This window comes from Mirounga leonina, unplaced genomic scaffold (assembly GCF_011800145.1).
Source record: "Mirounga leonina isolate KUSES-001 unplaced genomic scaffold, KU_Mleo_1.0 Mir_94, whole genome shotgun sequence".
Lineage (NCBI taxonomy): Eukaryota > Metazoa > Chordata > Mammalia > Carnivora > Phocidae > Mirounga > Mirounga leonina.
Window position 1 is genome coordinate 25,369,125 of NW_023270855.1, and position 14,312 is coordinate 25,383,436.

The following is a 14,312-nucleotide window of genomic DNA, read 5'->3' on the forward strand; positions in this document are numbered from 1 at the left end:
CTTTTAGGGAGGCCTGCATGCCCACAAGGCAATAATGTACAACACTTAGTAGAAACTGCTCTCTTTAGATGAAACATATGGTCTCAAATTTGTCATAGACCCCACTACTCCCTGGCGTGTGACTGATCATTGGCCACTTGTCATTTTGCTTATTCCACTTGTATTGGTTTGCTGTCAAAAATAGAGTTGAGAGGAACATGAATACTGCTTTCACCCATGTATTTAATAAAAGTATAAAACTGAAACTAGCCTGGGAAATAGAGGAGCATATGGTGAAGCTCATGGATTCAGAGTCAGACTGTCTAGGGTCAAATTCTGGTAGGTCCTCTTTACTTAGGCTTGCCAGATTAAAAAAAAAAAAATAGGAAAGCCAATTACACCTGTATTTCAGATAAACATTGAATTATTTTTGGTGTATGTCCCATGTATTTTTATTTGTCAAATCTATCAACTCTACGTCCGCTTGTATGTGACCTTTGGCCAGTTGCCTAGCTTCCCTGTGCCTCAGTCTTCTCTTCTGTAAACTGGGAATAATAAAGGAACATTGTGATGACAAAATAAATTTTAACCACTAACATTATTAGTCTTTTTTAACTTTTACAATTAGATGTTATTTATATGTAACATTTGTGAGCTGAAGGTTACAGTGTGCTGAGTTGATACATTTATATATTGCAGTATGGTTACCACCATAGTATTAGGTAACACCTCTATCATGTCAGGTAATTATCATTTCTTTTTTGTGGTGACAGTAATTAAGATCTAGTCTCTTAGCCAATTTGAGGTTTATAATACAATACTATCTACTGCAGTCACCGTGCTGTGTGTTAGAGCTCCAGGACTTACTTATCTACTGGTTGCAAGTCTGTACCTTTAACATCCCCCAGTTCCCCACCACCCCCTCCCCCCCAAGCCCCTGGTAACCACCATCCCACTCTCCATTTTTGTGAGCCAGGCTGTTTTAGATCCCACATATAAGTGATGGCATACAGAGTTTCCCTCTCTCTGCCTGCCTAATCTCACTTAGCACAATGACCTCGAAGTCTGTCCATATTGCAGCAAACAGCACGATTTGCTTCTTTCTTGAGGCTGAATAATATTTCATTATATATATATATATATATATATATATAGTTTATGAAGATATTCATTTTATATATTTTATATATATATTTTTATATATAGTCTTTGTCCATCTGTTGACAGACAGGTTGTTTTCATATCTTGGCTATTGTGAATAATGCTATAATAAACATGGGGGTGCAGGTATCTCTTCAATAACCTGTTTTCATTTTCCTTTGGAAATATATACCCAGAAGTGGAATGCTGGATCATATGGTAGTTCTATTTTTAATTTTTTGAGGAACCTCCATACTGTTTTCCATAGTGGCTGGACCAATTTACATTCCCACCAATGGTGCACGAGGGTTCCCTTTTCTCCAACCTGACCAACAGCTGTTATCTCTTGTCTTCTTAATGATAGACATTCTAACAAGTGTGAGGTGCTATCGCATTGTGGTTTTGATTTGCATTTCCGTGATGATGAGCGATGTTGAGCATCTTTCTGTGTACCATCTGGATGTCTCCTTTGGAAAAATGTCTGTTTAGTTCCTCTGTCCATTTTTTAATAGAATTTGTTATTGTTGTCATTTTATATGAGTTCTTTTCTTAAAAGATTTTATTTATTTATTTTAGAGAAAGATAGAGCATGAGTGGGGGGAAGGGCAGAGGGAGAGAGGAAATCTGAAGCAGGCTCCATGCCCAGTGAGGAGCCCAACTCGGGACTCAATCTCACGACCCTGAGGTCATGACCTGAGCTGAAATCAGGAGTCGGGGTCTTAACGGACTGAACCAACCACGTGCCCCAAGTTACAGGAGTTCTTTATGTATTTTGGATATGGACTCCATATCTAATGTATGGTTTGCAAGCATTAGATTTTTTTAAGAAAAATAGGAGACAACATGTTTCACTGGGAATGTTCGAGAAACAAAGCATATCTGTGTTCAAGTAGACAGTTTAAGATGTCACATTTGGGTAATTAACATTAGCTGCCGCTCTGGACAAAACTTGAAGAATCTCAGTGGCTTAACAATAGATTTCTTCCTACCTTGCATACTGTAGAATGTAGATCGGGGACTAACTTCCTCTTACACGGGAGACTTGAAATCTAAAGTCACAGCAGTGAAGGAAGAGAGAAATGGAGGTGTGCCCTTGCTGTCAACAGCCCTGACCGAGAAGTGAGACAGTTGCTTCCATGCATGGTCCATTGGTCAGAAATAGTCACAGGGTCCTAAGCTAACTGTAGGGGAGCACACAGAATATTTGGGGAGCAGGAACTATCGCGGCCACAGGTGCCATTATAAGACAAATATGGCCTGCTTCATTTTTATATTACCCATCTGGCTACTGTGGACAGTTAGATTTGCAAGTCCAGCATATGTAATGGATTCAAAGTCAAAAGACCTGTGTCCTAGTTATGCTCTTTCTCAAGTCAGGGAAGTGTAGCCAGAGGATTTTTTTCTTTCCTTGGGAGATTTATCTCCTCCTACCACTGGAAAAGCAAAGGGACTTTTTTCTCTTCCTGTCATGAGCAGGAAGTTGTTCCAAGTTGAGTTGGTCATACTTTTGACTGGGAAACTTGGAAAGAGAATGTGAAGTCATCAAGCAAAAGGAAAACTATTCCTCATAAACTATATAGTTTATGAAGATATTCATTTTATATATTTTATATATATATTTTTATATATAGTCTTTGTCCATCTGTTGACAGACAGGTTGTTTTCATATCTTGGCTATTGTGAATAATGCTATAAAAGGTATTTCTAAACTAAAAAAGGAAATTCTATTCTTCTGATTAGGAGGTCCACAGGTATGAGAGGTAGCAGGCCTTTTCAATTTGTAGCACATAAACCAGATCTCATTTTTCGTTTTGGATTTGGAGATACGTAAAACTTTATGTCTTCCAGCATTTTGAAGAATAATTCTCAGAAGATAGACAAATGTCTGCACAGGTCCAATCAGTGGCATGAATCCAGGTGTTTGCCTGGAATGGAATTTTACCAAAAGCAATTCAGGCTGCATCTCTGTGTTCAGAAGAACATCATGTTGATCAGTATAGCCAGGCATTGGGGCTCATTCACTGGTCTCAGAACCAAAGGCCAGCGCTGACGGCCCAGCTGCTAAGGTTAAAGAGGCTATGTTGTAATCTCATCTTAAATGGGGTTTCTGAGCCATGCACAGAGAGATAGGGAGAGAGGCAAGCTGGAGAGAAATAGTCTGTGATGAGTGACGAGGCTTTGTCAGTTACATCCAACTTGTACAGTTCATAAATCAGAGAATATTTCCTGATCTGAAAATCTGGATTTGCAGCTTTGGTGATTATTTTTAGATAAGTTCTGAGAGGTTACAAGTAGGGGCTTGAAAACACAAAACCCCAGAGCAGATAAGCCATCTGTGTGCGCTCAGGGAAAGAGAAGTGAATTTAATCTTTATACTCTTCAAAAAAAAGAGGAAGGCACTGTTGGCAGGTCCGTAAAATATGTATGATGGCCAGGGTGGCAGAGACTCAAAGTCAAGGAGAGAATCATTTACCCGATGTCATCATTCTGCCTGGATCATCTGCTAAAGTTTCCTGAGCCTCAGTCGTCCTGGTGCCATAATGATCTCTGAAAAGAAACAAAATTCTTGTCTCAAAAAGATCACAGATTTGGTGTATGACTTATCACCATAAATATTGGGAGACATTTTTTACATGTTTACTAAAGTCATGGAGACTTATTTAGGCACTAAAATTCTCGGGGTGGGGCATGATGGTCCCTTTCATGTATGCTTTGCTTTGCCTCCTCCCCAAATCCAGAAAACTCTGACAGCTCCACGACACTAATAAGACATCCCAAATATAACCTCTTAACACCCTCCTGTGAAAATCAACCAGACCCTTACAAATCTTTTTTACTCTCCATTATACAAAAAGGTGAAGAAACTTGGAAACCATCCTCAGTGTGGTTAACGCTAGGTATTCTGTGTTTAACAAACTAAGAAAGATTAATCCTTACGTTCTCAACTTTTTTCTTCTTTTCATATTAAACATAGTTATATCTGGTTGAAGGAAGATTCGTTGATGAGTATCTTGCTTTCAGATGGCCTCACTTAGTCTCTAATACTAGTTATCAGTCTTTGCAGTGATTCTGTGATATTATCAACATCTTTACAGTAACTTCCTTTACTGCATAAATCAGATGATCAGTTTCTGTTGCTTACTACCAGAATTTCTCCTTGGTGCATTACCTGTTCTGCCTGGTGTTGGAGTTGCTTACATCTATGTGGATCTCACCAACGAAATGTAGCATGTTTCAGCATAGGTTAGTTTAATGTGTCGTGTGCCTCATAATGCCCAGAGTAGAACCTCACATCCAAAAGTTAAAAGCGTGAATTCTGGAGTCACATCACACTGATTAAAATCCCAGCTTCGGGACACCTGGGTGGCTCAGTCGGTTGAGCGTCTGCTTTTGGCCCAGGTCATGATCCGGAGATCCTGGGATCAAGTCCCATATTGGACTCCTTGTTCAGCAGGGAGCCTGCTTCTCCCTCTGCCTGCTGTTCCCCCCTGCTCACACTCTCAATCTCTCTTTCTCTCTGACAAATAAATAAGTAAAATCTTAAAAAAAAAAAAAATCCCAGCTTTTTCCTTTACTAAGTGCATGACCTTGGGCAAGTTAGCAACCTTTCTCAGTCTTGGCTTCTTTGTATAAACTTAAGAACACCTCCCTGTTTTAATGCTTAAGGGCCCAGAACATAGAAAGCCTTTTATAAGTATTAAGTATTATTAGAAAAATAAATAAATAAATTATTATTAGGTATTATTAGTATGAGACTAAATTGTTTTTATTACTTCATGTTATATTCATATTCTATATAATATATCACATATATCTATAATTATTATCATACATGTTATATAAATTATGTTTATATTATATGTATCATGTTACAGTTATTATTATAAGTGAATAAAAGTATCATTGAATTTAGTTGTTTCTCAAACTGTAAGCTCAGTTTTAATTGACCCTATGAGGTGGCTTGCTCATTTTTAAGAAAAGTTTTCTAACCCTTGGTTTTTTAAAAATGTATATTAAAAGGTTTCCCTTTGAAGGAAGTTATCATTTTTAATATGGAGGTTATTAAAATGCCAGCAGGGAGTTTTTCCATAACATGCTAAATTTTTCAACCTCTGTGCAAGCGGTCTTCACCTAGTTGAAATATTGTTGAGTCTTTTTCTTTTTTTTAAAGATTTTATTTATTTTTTTGACAGAGACACAGCAAGAGAGGGAACATAAGCAGGGGGAGTGGGAGAGGGAGAAGCAGGCTTCCCGTGGAGCAGGGAGCCCGATGCGGGGCTCAATCCCAGGACCCTGGGATCATGACCTGAGCCGAACGCAGACACTTAACCGACTGAGCCACTCAGGCGCCCCTGTTGACTCTTTTTCTTAATGTCATGATGTTTCTCAAGAAAAATCTGTGCATTTCATCTGCCTGAACACAGTGCTTCCTGGAGCAGCTGTGTTTTCCACAGAGTTGTAGGGGCTGTAAAGTCATTTCTTTATCCAGACCTCTTTCACTTGATCTTCCTATGGGGCCTGACTCTGAGAAGCTTCTCTTCTTCTTGCATTTCTGAAGGACTCTGTCTGCTTTCAGGCTGCTGGTCAGTTTCATCCCTCCATCTGACCTCTCTAACAAATGGAGGACGTTGCTTCCTCCTTGGCACTGCAAAGGATTCTGCTGAGTTTCACTCCCCCTTTTTTAACACTGATGTCAGAAATTTTCTTTTGTTTCGTTGAGACGACATTTGCATCCCTAGATTGAAGTGATAATGCCTCAGTTCTCAATCATGTCATCAAAATGGCAAACAGGGATTGGTTTGGCTTTTAATTTCTTTGGAAACCCCTGGTCCCCAGAAGAGTGTCATCATGACAGTGCTGCAGTGAATGCAGAACTGATTTATCTGTTCAACCATTATTAATTGGGGATTGACGATGGGTAGGATTTGCTCAGAATGTTGGCCTGACTCCGAGATGAATGGGACACATCCGCCCGTGTTGTCCAAGCAAACAGTCTCAGAGGGTGGAATTCTCTACTGAAGATCAATGCTCCTCTTTATTTCAAACTCATGGCACCATTCCTTATTTGGAATATAAATACAACAAACTCCCCATAGACCTCCAAGGACTGAAGAATGCCAGGGAAAGACAGAAAAAGGAGAAGAAGGTCATGAGGGGAAGAGGTTGCTGAGCATTATCTGCCTCCTCAGTACATGAGAACTCTTCTCATACAGTTTCACAAATAAGGAAACAAGAGCTCAGAGAGGTCTGGTACCACTTCGGCGGTGACATGGCTGGAATGTGGCAGAGCCAGCTGGTGGCCTCTGAGACCTGTGCTCTTCCCCCTCCTCGGGGGACAGTGGGGAATGGGTAACAAAGCAGGGCGACACACTGTTCGGACCAGCTGAAGGGCCCCTAACTGCTCTTGTTCCAGAATCTGAGAAGATAAGCAAAGTCAAAGAAAGAGCACTTGAATGATTTTGACTCCTATTAACTGTTACTACCTAATTAGAAGGTATTTGGTGTAGCCTGCTAAATTTCTAAATGTGTATCTATCTACCTGTGTACATCTTGATGTCTGCCCTAGAGAAATACTTGCTCATGGATAGCAAAAAGCATGTACGTTAATTGTAGAATTTTATATAATGTGCAGAAACTGGAAACAACACAAAGGTTCATTAATATTGGGATAATTAAATATATCTTGATGGATCTATACTATTAAGTACTATGATAAGGTGGATCTAAATATGTAGAACTAAAAAGATCTTCAAAACACATTAAAGTGGGAGATATAGACTTCTAGTTATGAAATGACTAAGTCATGGGGATAAAAGGTACAGCATAGGGAATATGGTCAACGTTATTGTCATAGCGTTGTATGGTGACAGATGGTGGCTGTATTTGTGGTAAGCACAGCATAACGTATAGACTTGTCAAATCACTCTGTTGTACACCTGAAACCGTTGAAACATTGTGTGTCGACTATACTTAATTTAAAAAAGCACATTAAGTGAAAAGCATCAAGTAGCAGAAACATGTGTGATAGAATGATCACACATATGTAAAAATTAATTTAAAATTCAATATTTCAGGGGCACCTGGGTGGCTCAACCAGTTAAGCATCTGCCTTCAGCTCAGGTTATGATCCTGGGGTCCTGGAATCGGGCCCCGTGTCGGGCTTCCTGTGCCTTGGGGAGTCTGTTTCTCTGTCCCCCTCCACCCCTTGCTGGCGCTCTCTCTCTCTCAAATAAATAAATAAAATCCTTTTTAAAAATTCAATATTTCAGAAAAGGGAATGATGAGTTAAGAAGAAGAAAATAATACTTCCAAATTGGGGAGAGAGAGAGAGAGCAAGAGCACAGACTGCTTCATGTGGAAGGTGGTATTTGAATGGGAACTTGGAGCATGGTAAAATGTAGAGATAGAAGAATTTACCCAGAGCCACCTAGCTAACAGGGAGCTGAGCCAAGGTGGGTACCCAGTTCCATCTGAATCCAGAGTTGGGGCTTTTAAATAAGATTTCTCAGACAGTACAAATCCTAAACAGCAAATATAAGCTGTAGACATCACCCTACATCTGCATAAGGTAGAGGTAGAGGATATGCATATGCCTTTATTAAGTATTTGCCACGTGTTAGGCGCTCTGCTGGAGGCAATATCAAGTATCCAGGTGAATTAGAGTTCCTGGCCTTAATAGCTTGAAGTCTGGTAGGGGAAAGAAGATGCATTTATAAATCATTTTCCTATATGAAAGTTAAACAGACTCTAAGACAAAATGATAGGGTAATTCAAAAGGAGGATTCATGAGCCGAAAGGAAAGTTGCCTCCAGCTGGGAGATTAGAAGATGGACCAGGTAAAATGTGTTAAAATACAAGAAACAGAAAACTAACAGTGACCTAAACCATAAGTCTTACTTTCTACCAGGGCTCCTTTTTTTTTTTTTTTAAGATTTTATTTATTTATTTGAGAGAAAATGAGAGACAGAGAGCACGAGAGGGAAGAGGGTCAGAGGGAGAAGCAGACCCCCTACTGAGCAGGGAGCCCGACGCGGGACTCGATCCAGGGACTCCAGGATCATGACCTGAGCCGAAGGCAGTTGCTTAACCAACTGAGCCACCCAGGGGGCCGTAAGTCTTACTTTCTGAACAAGAAGTCTGAAGCTGGCTCTTCCTACGCTGATTCAGCATCTCAACAGTGTCATTAAGGACATAGGTTTTTCCTGTCCTCCTCAATAACCCTTCATCTTTGGGCTGGTCACATCAGTGTCCAGTATGGCAGCCACATTTGAAAGCAGGAAGCAGGAGGAAGCCAGGACAGCAAAGAGAACGGGGCGGTGGGGGAGGGGCGAGGCTTTTAATGAGGCACAGTCTCTTGGCATCTCTCTGAACAAACTTTTCCCCAGATACCTCCTCCAGCCATTTCTTCTTATAGTTCTTTGGCCAGAACGGGTCATAAGCTCCTCCACCCCGAGGAATGCCGTGAGAGTTCCATCCTGCCTTTTCCACTCTATCATGGAATCCTGGCTAGGAGTAAGGAGCTCTGGGGCCCTGAGGAGCACCGGAGGGTATCTGCCACAGCAGGTTCTGTGGAGGAAGCTGTTCTTGGGTTGGATCCGAAACAATGGTGGGAATAACATTTATTGGATTGTCTATCCAACATCACTTTTCTAAGAATTGACCCTGCCCAGCTCCAAGTGGGAGTTGCCAAGATCCTACAATATGTTCCTGCCTGCTGGGAATCATTATAATAGATTTAAATAGACACTGCCAAATCAGTCTTCGTCTTGTCTGTTCCTCTCCAGGGGCATTTCTAACTTTCTTCCTTTTATTGAAGCTAATTGTGTAAGCATCGTACTGCTGCTTGGCTGTCAGTCAATACGGTTGTTAATTCTGTGCGCTCAGTTTCTGGCATCAGTCGAGATCTCAAGCATTTCATCAGAAAGGATTATTAACCATGCATAAGGAAATCAAAAAGGCACAAAAGGGACACTAGGGTATCACAGAGGTACCGAGAGCAGAAAGCTTGCTGCCATCCCACAGGTTACGGGAACAAAGAGATTGGGTTATTAAAACTTAATAGAAACCCTTAAGAGAAATGAGGGGGGTGGAGTAAGAGGGAATGGGAAGGAGGGAAAATAAGAGGCTTGAGAGAGGAGGCCCCCCTCCACTGGAGCTAAGTCCTTTGAGGTTCAGGTGCTTGCTGGTACTGATGTGTCTGAAAGAGTTTGATGAGCCTGGTTCTGGAAATGGAAAGACCTACAGCTGGAACCAAAGGGCGCTGCCCAGTTTACAGCAACAGCGACAAAACCAGCAGGAGCAGGTCTCCTCTCTCCTCCTTGCTTCCTTTCTCTAGCCTCCCCTATGCGCAAACCTAACAGGAAGCTGCGGGCAAAACAGAAGCAGGGCTTGTGGAGTGCGGCCCCAGCATCACTGGCAGAGTATAGATGTGGAGCTAAAATAGCTTTATAACCAGCATAGCCTTTGTTATTATTTTTAGCACATCCTTATTGAGTGGATGTAATAATAGAACCTACCTCATAGCATTATTTTGAGGTTTCAATGAGGTAAATCATGAAAAGTAATTAGCAGAGCGCCCAAGCGCCTCATAAGCACTAGGAAAGTATTGGTGGGTGTTAGTCCTCTTTATTCAACAAGTATTTGTCATGTACCTATTATATGCCAGGCACAGATCTAAGTCCTGAAAATACAGCAGTGACTCAGAAAGACAAGGTCTGTATCCCTGTGGCACTTGAATTCTAGTGAGTGGGCATCCATAATCAACAAGAGTATTTCAGAAAGTGATACGTGGTATGGATATAATAAAAACAGTTTTGCCATTAAGAGTAAACATGGAAGAAGTTACCTAAGATTTGGTGGCTAGCAGCTAAGAAAATGAAAACGCAGGCCATGTTCAGTGACAATATTTGGGACATACTTATGCTAAAAAACTATTGTTCTCCTGAAATTCACATTTGACCTGTTTTTTCTCTGGCAGCTCTTCACCTAGGACAGAGTACGAAGTTTGCATTTTCTTCTGTCTGCAGTGAGAAACCAATGGTAGGGTTTTCAGAGGCACAGTGGAATGATCTATGTTTTACCAAGATCATTCTGATTACTTTGGAGAGCAGATGATAAAGAGGTAAGAACATGGCCATTGCAGTGGTCCAGGAAAGAGAGGATGGTGGCATAGACTAGGTAGCAGTGGAGGCTGAGAAAAGTAGATAGTTTGGGGAGATAAATTCTGGAGATAAAGATCTAAGGACTTATTATTTATAGATTATTTTCGGGGGCGGGGGGATGGACAAGAGAAAGAGGAAAATGAAGGATCCTCCTAGGATTTTGGCCTCAGCAATGGGGCAAATTCTCTACGATCTAATGATAAGAAAGACTTAAATAGTGCTTACAATGGGCCATGTTCACTTTAAGCATTTCACATGTATGAACTCATTTAGTATTAACCCATTTAATCCTCACTATGAATTAAGCACTTGAGAGTTATAGGGAGACTTATCCCCATTTTACAGATGAGAAAATTAAGGCACTAAACGGTGAAGTAATGTGCCCAGGGTCATGCACATGATACATTGCAGATCTGGGTTTCTAACCCAAGCAGCCTGACTTGAGTCCATCTCTTAATTGTCATGCTCTGCTGTCTCTTGCGTATTGGGCACATCATGGGCACTCGGTAAAGAGTTATTGAATCACTGAATGTATGAGCGAATGGGAAGATGGGTCTGTAAATGGGGGACCCACATGGGTCTCATGTTTATTTATATACGGGTGGACACTACATCCTTACCCATGCCAGGGAGACGTTATCAGTGTGCTTTTCTCCATTCTCCACATGAATTTTCAGTTTCCCTCCATCCTTCTGGACATCATCTCATATGTTAATGTTGGAAGTCATTAAAAGAATACCTGGGAGGTGTTTTTAAGGCATAAACTGTTATTAAGTGGAGTTGAGAAATATTCTTTTGCAATGCTCCAAGCGAATTGGCACAGGTAGTTAAGTCTGAACTCCAAGGCCACATAGTATCAAATTCACATTGACTCTATCATCAGCCGAATTTGTGGGCCAGAGATCCTCCACCCTGGAGGGCATAATGTGCAGATGAACCATCTCATGGGGAGGGACTCCACAGCAGGAGGTGATCTAGTGTGGCAGTAAAGGCTGCTACCCGCGTAGGCGGAGAGTCTCGGGTTCAAATAATGGCTCTGCTCTGTGGCCTGAAGCAAGTAACTTAACTTCTCTGTGCTTAGCTTCCTTGTATATAAATTAGGAACAGTAACAGTGCCTATTTCATTGGATGATTGTTGGGGCTAAAAAGATAATGCTTTTAACTAGTATCTGACCAAATAAAATGCAGAATAAAAGTTGGCATCCATTATTCCTATATCTAATTCTGAGCTAAGAGAAAGCCAGTCACATCAGGTCCACTAGAAGTATCCATAGCTCTGTAGTAGGTTCTTGCCTGGAATGTGCCCTGGTTCTCACGCCCAGCTGGGAGCTTGAGAAAAAAAGCAATGATTTTGTTCTTAGGACCATCTCTTACCACACTCCCTTTTCCCTTGGCTTCAGGAGCCCTCTCCTGGAATCCCTCTCCCCTCTCAAAACAAAGGGAAAGCTGTCTACTTGGAGGTATTAATGACATGGCCCAGATCTTGCAGGCCTGTTGTGGCCCCCACCTTCCATTCCATCTTGGCTTCAGAGGAAGCGCACACCCAAGAACTTGTAAGCTGACTGCTTCCACGTTTTCCATTCACGTCACCACACTTGTGAGTTGAAGTGACTAATGGAAGAATATGCAGATATTAAATGCCAGCCTAGGACAGGGAGTGGGGTTTATAGGGTTTTTCATCTTATTACTGATAGATGCTGGCCTCTGAGTGGTGAAAGCACCAAAGAAAACAATTCTGCAAGGAGGCATGTCTCAGTATCTGTTTGCACCATTACCAGGACATAAATTCATTTTTATGGTAACATCATTGAGGAAGATAATCTCAAAGAACCTGATACATCAGAGCTCCTGGGTGGCTCAGCTGGTTAAAAGTCCAACTCTTGATTTCGGCTCAGGTCATGATTTCAGGGTTGTGGGATGGAGCCCTATCCACGCTCAGTGGGGAATTGGCTTGGGGATTCTCTTCCTCTCCCCCTGCCCCTCCCCCAGCTCACATGCACACAAGCTGTCTCTCTAAAATAAATAAATAAATCTTAAAAAACAAAAATTTTTTTTAAAAAAGAGCACGTAACATCCAATAAAAATAATTCTTTAGGAAATAAGTGAACCTACTCTAAGAAAACCCTGTATGCCTAAATATAAGTACATAAAACAGGTAGAAATTGGGGATGTTTATTCACGTAACAAAAGGGTTTTTATTTTTAACTTCAATGCACACTTTTTCCTGGAATTCGTTGAAGTATGAGCTGTGAAACACATTTAAAATGTGACCTGATTCACATGAAATTTTCCCCTTTTACATCCTGCCTTTTACACTAACCAGCTCAATCACTTTGTCTCTCTAAACATCAAGACCTGGTTTGCAAAATAAGGGGCTTAGGTTGAATAATTTCAGAGTCCCATCCAGGAGCAAAATCCTATGTTTGTGGGACTGGAGAGCAGTTTGACATATTAATTCATTTTTTTCTGTATATGTGCATTTTTCTTTCACTCTTTCCCTCATTTAAGCAGATAGCAGATTCTGGGCTTCTGAGCCCCCAACACAATTTTGTGGCAAGGCAGAAAGCAGAGAGAACCTATCTTTTCGAGGGCAGAGGCAAAGAGGGTAGCTTGGAGAGTGAGCTTGGAGAAACCTGAAGGTAAAAGTGCTGTGGGGCTGGAATCCCAGAGAAAAATGGCTCAGTGGAATATTGACGCATCAGTGAGGATGAGCCCTATGTCCCAAGCTTCCTGCTGAAGCAGTCACAAGCTTCAGAACCAGCCTCTGAATGGTGACAGTGGTATTCCTAAGACCACTTCTGTGGTCTGACAGCTAGAATGTACCCCTACCACACCACCCCTCAGCTCAGAATTAGGCCCTAGGACTCAAGAGTGAGGAATCCCAAAAATGACTGAGATTAAGATTCCCACCAGTATGGCAGGATGGGGGCTCAAAATGAAAATTGAATTGGCTCAGTTATATGAGCAGATGTGATGCCCCAGGAATGCTAAATATAGGGACTGCATCCATACTCACTCTAGGTCCAGATCACAATATTTGCTGTCCTTCATTCTTTTCAAATTTTCTCTGTTAAATCCCCCTCCATTTTTGTCCAATCCTTTTATTTCTCCTCTTTTCAAAACTACAGGACTTGCATGAAAGAACATTGAAATGACTCTTTTCAGGGCCCTTTTTTTTCTCTTCCTTCGAGAACTCAAGGGCTCACAGAAAAGCCTGGGACTCCACAGATGCTGCTGTCTGGAAGGCACTTGGCAACCACTGCCCCTTGGGTGGGTTCAAGGGGGCACCTGCAAGGGCTGTTAGGGCTCCATTCACCATGAAGAGCTTTGTGACTGGCTGTGTGACTTCAGACAGAAGTCAGTTTATATCTCTGAGCTTCCATTTTTAGAATTAAGCGGGGAGCGGGGCAGGGATGAACATATCCAGAGCGCCCACGAATGGCTGGGCAGACTGCACCTTCCTCAAGGATGTCCCAGCCAAGGGGGGCCAGAGTGAAAAATAAGTGCTGCCCCACCATCCGCTAGGCAGCCCTGTGCCCCAGGGGACAGGCTGGTGAGGGTCTTTTCCTCAGCCACACAGAAGCAGCATGACTACCTCAGGCCCTTATAATAGCCAGGGAGTCCGGCTCCCATACTCTGTGATTCCAATTTGCTAGGCTTTTTCCTCTAAATGACTTTGCTTCCAGCAGTTTTTCCACAGGGGGAGGAAACTTTCATAAATATATTCCTTTTTCTCTCTGAAGCACTTTTTTTATTTTTTTATTTTTTAAAGATTTTATTTATTTATTTGAGATAGAGAGAATGAGAGACAGAGAGCATGAGAGGGAGGAGGGTCAGAGGGAGAAGCAGACTCCCCGCCGAGCAGGGAGCCCGATGTGGGACTCGATCCCGGGACTCCAGGATCATGACCTGAGCCGAAGGCAGTCGCTCAACCAACTGAGCCACCCAGGCGCCCCTCTGAAGCACTTTTAAATATGTGTGTAATATATATATATATATATATATATATATATATATATATATATATATATA

General features: G+C 41.7%; 1 long non-coding RNA gene across 3 annotated transcripts in view; it reads right to left on the reverse strand.

Moving 5' to 3' along the window:
* Nucleotides 1-3,341: 3,341 nt before the first annotated feature.
* Nucleotides 3,342-14,312, reverse strand: part of LOC118005348 — an 11,754-nt gene continuing 783 nt past the window's right edge. The window contains exons 2-3 of one of the 3 annotated variants that reach the window (XR_004677808.1): nucleotides 10,901-11,019; nucleotides 3,342-3,666 (exon numbers count right to left, since the gene is read on the reverse strand). This is a non-coding gene — a long non-coding RNA (uncharacterized LOC118005348). Of the gene's footprint in view, nucleotides 3,667-5,468; nucleotides 6,536-10,900; nucleotides 11,020-14,312 lie in introns of those variants that run through there. The other 2 variants (XR_004677809.1, XR_004677807.1) reach the window with 2 other exon arrangements.